Below are 6,000 nucleotides of genomic sequence, written 5' to 3' on the forward strand. Positions count from 1 at the left end.
ACTGGGGCTTTGTTGCTCATTTACTGGATACTGCTCAGGGCAATACACATACAGATAGTCCCCGGTACATACGAGATAGGGACTGTAGGTTTGTTCTTAAGTTGAATTTGTATGTAAGTCGGAACAGGTAAATTATTTTAATAAATACAATTAGGACAGATGTTTGTCTCAACATATTATTAGGCAGCGTGGTGTCAGTTACTGTAAAAAATCCTCACTGTTCGCTAATCACAAAGCAAAAAAAACTGGATACTGTTCAGGGCAATACAAATAATGTAAAGACAGGTCATGGAGGGATTAAGGCTTATTGCCTGGAATTTGATCCTTGAGGTGTTACAGCTAATACACTTTTTACTATTCAGGGTAATACACTTAATGTGAAGAATGGTCAAGGAGGGACTAATGCTCATTGCCTGGATGCTGATGACTGGGGATTTGTCGCCTATACACTCAATACTGTTCAGGGCAATACAGATTCTGTGAACACTGATCACAGGGGGACTAATGCTCATTGTCTGGAGACTGATCACTGAGGTGCTATTGCTCATAAAAGGGATACCGTATGTTCAAGATAATTTACAAGAATGGAAGAATGGTCATGAAGGAACTAATGTTCATTGTCTGGAGTCTGATCACTTAGGTATTATTGCTCATACATTTGATACTGTTCACGATAATACATATAATGTAAAGAACGGTCACGGAGGGCCCATTACTTATTGCCTGTAGAGTGATCATTAAGGTGCCAATGCTCATACAATGAATACTGTTCATGGTAATACACATAATGTGACGAATAGTGGGTTATGGAGGCAATAAAGCTCACTGCCTGGAGTCAGATCACTGAGGTGTTGTTATTCATACACTGGATACTGTTCCAGCTAATACACATACTGTGAAGATTGGTAACAGAGGTACTAATGTTCATTGCTTAGGAACTGATTACTGCAGTGTTACTGCTAATACACTGGATACAGTTCAGGATAATACACATATTGTAAAGACTGGTTACAGAGGGGCTAAAGCTTATTGCCATGAGACTGATCACTGAGGTGTTATTGCTCATACAATGGATACTGTTCATTATAATATACATAATGTGAAGACTGGTCATGGAAAGACTAATTCCCATTGCCTGGCATCTGGTCTGGTGTTATTGTTCATATGCTGGATACTGTTCAGGGTAATACAGGTAAGAATTATCAAGGAAGGACTAATGCTTATTGCATGAAGATTGATCACTGAGGTGGTATTGCTCATTCTCTGAATTAGATTCAGGGTAATACACAATGTGAGGACTGGTCACAATGGGAATATTACTCATTCAAATAACAAATTATTGACATTAAATATTTCAAAAATTTAGTTTTTATATACATAGGCATATCTAGTTTAATTTTGCTTAATTTTCAGGTTTCATTTGTTTTCTTATGAGGTTATTATTTCAAAAACTAGAGCCAATCTAGCAAAACCAATAACATATTTGTAATCTGTGCATCAAACAAAACCTAAAATGACTTTAATCTGTTTGTCAGTAAAAAGTTTGTTGACCAGTGTTATTGCTCATTCTATGAATATGATTCAGGGTAATAAAGATATTGTTATAAAATGGTCACAGAAGGACCATTACTCATTCCCTGGAGTCTGATCACTGAGGCATTATTGCTCATACTGGATACTGGAGGTAATATTGCTCATACTGGATACTAGAGGTAATATTGCTTATACTGGATACTGTTCATGCTAGAACATGAAATGTGAAGACTGGTCATGAAGGGACTAATGCCCATTGCCTGGAGACTGATCACAGAGGTGTTGTTGCTAATACACTGGATACCATTCAGGATAAAATACATATTATGAAGACTGGTCACAGAAGGACTAAAGCTGCGTACACACGTCCAATTTTTATCGTTGGAAATGAACGACGAACGACCGATTGGCCAAAAATCGTTTGTAAAAAAAGTAACCAACGACGCCGACGAACGAGGATAGTCGTTGGAAATGAACGACCGGACCGGCGGATCGGATTGGACGACGATCGTTGACCATCTATCGTGTGTACGGTCGTTCAGTGATCGTGCATGTTCTGAGCATGCGCGATGAACGAACGTTTGATCGATACAGGCTGTATTGTGTGTATGTATATATATATGTGTATGTATGTATATATATATATATACACATACTGTGTATATATACGTGTGTACAATATCTTTGAACGATCGTGTCGTTATCTGTATGTACAGGATCGGTGCTATACGATCGTTCACAGATATCGTGCAGGATCGTTCGTCGTTCGTTTACAAACGATAATAGTTGGAAGTGTGTACATAGCTTAAAGCTCATTGCCTTTAGACTGATGTGTTAATGCTAATACACTGCATACAGTTCAGGATAATACACATAATATGAAGACTGGTCACAGAGGGACTAAAGCCCATTGCCTGAAGACTGATCACTGAGGTCCTACAGTTATTGCTCCTACACTGGATAGTGTTCAGGGTAATACACATAATGTACAACACTGCATAATATGTTGGTGCTATATAAATACTGTTTACTATTAATATTATTTCTATATATTATATTTTTATTACGACTAAACAGCAATAAAAAAAACATGAAATGCAAGAAAAACAAGAAAACAAATATGTAAAAGAACCAAACAGAAGAAAGAGTAAAAATTGAACAAGGTAACATTTCGGGCACAAAAGAATCATTTCACATTCAGTCACAAGACAGAAATCCTTCAAATAGATCTTTGTGATTCAATTCAGCATATAGTCATCATACAAGAATCAATGTTACAAACATTACTCACATTGAGCATCACAAGGCAATTGGGAGATCATTAAGTAATTCCCTTTCAAGATACCATGTCGTGTGGCGAAAGAAATTATGTAGTTTTGTTTTATTAGCAACATTTTGGGTATTGATGAAACTTTCCCACCTTTCAAAAAACTTCTGGGTCTATGTAAGGCTGCTTCCGTCCACTCCATTCGAAACAACTCTTGTAGTTTTAACATTTTAGCGTAAAATCTAACCAACAATGAAGAATAGTTTTCTTAGCAATCGCAGATATTAATAATGCTAAACGCTTGGTTCCTCTGGCAAACCGGACACCACTCACTTCTATTAAACCAAAAACAACCCACTCAGGGGTAAATGGTATTTATATTAGGGGGTATCTACAAATAGAAAACACAACTCGCTTCCAAAATTGTTTGATAATTGGCCAATCCCAGAAATTGTGGTAGAGTGTAGCCACCTGGGCTCCACATTTGAAACAAGTACCATCCTCCGAAAGACCAATTAACTGGGCTCTCTGGGGGGAAATATAAATCCTATGAAATCCTATGAAATAAACGGAAGAACATCTCACGATATTGGACCGCAGGTATAGCTCTCCAGGATATTCGATATATCTGTAGAATTTTGGAAACAGCTAGATTAGGAAAGTGAGTCCTCTATTTTGCCATTCCTACATTGGAGGCTTCATAATCTAAATCCGTTCTAAGGACTAAAATTTAGAAATAGCTTTAAAGGGAAGTTGCGAGGACAACAACATTTTATCCAACAGATTGTCTCAATCTCTTGGAGTCAACCGCCTTAACAATAAATACTTGTAGAAGATCACAAGGATTATTCAAATTTGTAGTTACAATAGTACTACTAGTAGAAAATAAAAAAACATTGAAAGAAAATCCCATAGGAGTGTATTTATCAAACAGTGAATTTGGCATTCAACAAAGATTCCCTGATTAAGAATCAATCACTGAAATTTAAAACACATGGACCTTTAGAAGACTCTGCAAAAAGAATGTTGAATGTCAGATTCACTTCTTTAAAATAAACTTGTGTATATAGTGTATGCCTAGTTTTACAGATTAGGAAAATGCTGGCTTTGTTCCTCACACTAGAGCTGACTTTATATAAATTACAAACAAAGATTGCTCCCAACTGACATATTGCCCTATGTATAAGTGTGTAATACTATATTAGTCATTTCATATTAAAGGACAATTAACCTTACAGTGTTACCAGATATTGTATTTGAAGCATAAAGCAATAGTTTACTCCATCTGCAAACACATAAAGATGTGCAGAGGCTGGACGTTTGGGTTAACTTTGTATTCTGCGCCCCCATACACTAATGCATTTTTATAAAAAGCTTGCATGTGAAACGTTTCGTTCACATGAGGTACCCCAAAAATCAGCTGTAGACTTATGCTGGATATGCTGCTATAACTTGCCTTTCTTGTTCATTCTGTCTTCAGTTTATGGTTGCAGCATCCTACTGATACCAGGAACCAGGACCAGGATGCATGGTTTCTTATTACAACACTAAGAACAGATATTGTGTGATATTGTGATATTGTGTGATACTTCTCCCACGTCCTAGGTTGTAAGCTCTTCAGGGCAGGGTCCTCTCCTCCTCCTGTGTCACCGCCTGTATCTGTCTGTCATTTGCAACCCCTACTTAATGTACAGCACCGCATATTATGTTGGCGCTATATAAATCCTGTTTAAAGCGTACCTTAACTCAACATTTTTACTTTTACATAGAAGGGTAGACAACAAGGTTCTGGTTGCTCCTTCTGCACATGCCTGACATTTCGGGCATGCACTGAAGTGGTATTTTCCTCCTAGGGGAAAGAGATGCCGATCTCACACATGTGCAGTGAGATAGGTAAGTGAGATTTTTTGTTTTTTAGTTTACTTGCTCTTTAATATTAGTAATAAAAACAGGTACTTATAATAAGTGCATATCATCTCACTTAGCAGTTTGGGAAAGTCCATAGTAAGGCTTAAAGTGGAACAAAAACCAAATTGGTCAGGGGGAATTTTTGACATAATCAGCATACTTGGCACACATCTACAGTTTCTTAAGCACCTTGCAGTGATGACAAATCTAGGATCCTGTCACTTTTGTATCCTACAAAGCTGACATCTTCACCACCACTTCCAAGTTCCTCTTTGGTCCTTGATGATGTAACTCCTTCTTTGCACCAAGAATAGAAGAGAGCTGGCCCTACATTGCATGGCACATATATTGTGCAGTATCAACAAAAAGTCACTAGGAGCAGCAGAAAAAGTTTCCTTTGGAGACTTGTCGTGTCTTTTCCACACAAAATTTCTACCTCCTATGAATTTGTCATTTGGGATTAGTTCCACTTTAAATACACTATTTCTGTAAAGGAGCAGGAAATAATCTGTAATGTATATAGTTCACCAATAGGGGAATTTTTCTGTCCCTGAATAATTATTAGTTTAGGACAGCAGTCACCAACCTTTTTGGTCCCATGGACCACTAAAATTACCAGCTCCTGACCGTGCATGCATGGGGAGCCGGTTGTCAATCAAAGGGGAGGGACCTCCCCCATAGTGACATCATAACGCCATAACCCCGCCTACGCTGCCATCACAGATCCGAGCCTGCGATGGGAGAGTGGGCGGGTTGTGTCGTGAAACACAGCCCGCCCACTTCCCTGAGCCAGGGATTTGCAAGGGGGACATGGTCCATGGCTCTGGCTGGTGCGTCTCCGCGGCAGGGTCTTTCTCCTGACCCCACTCTGGGGGGAACTGGCCAGAGCCGCTGACTACCAAAATCTTCTCACAGACCACCAGTGGCGACCACTGGTCTAGGACATGGTTAGGGGGTGTTTGACCTCCTATTGCATGATGTCTTCATAGTTCTGGGGCCAACACATGAATGAATCTAATGGTGTTTTTAGGGGACAGTTGGGCATTCTTTTCACCGGCCTCCTGCGTAAGAGACTTTTTTGCCACTGACCCCCGACAAATTGTTTTTTTTTAGCAGGGATTCCACAGGACCTAAACATAATTTTAAGGGTTGCTTAGGGATTAAAAGGTTGAGAAAGGCTGGTTTGGGACATCTGCTCCAAATTTAAAGTGAACTTACAAACTGCAGAGAATCGCTGCATAATTATAAGACAAATCAGAATATGGCTGCGCTGTCAACATAGCTAATAGCTT

This window comes from Pyxicephalus adspersus, chromosome 3 (assembly GCF_032062135.1).
Source record: "Pyxicephalus adspersus chromosome 3, UCB_Pads_2.0, whole genome shotgun sequence".
NCBI classification, from domain to species: Eukaryota; Metazoa; Chordata; class Amphibia; order Anura; family Pyxicephalidae; genus Pyxicephalus; species Pyxicephalus adspersus.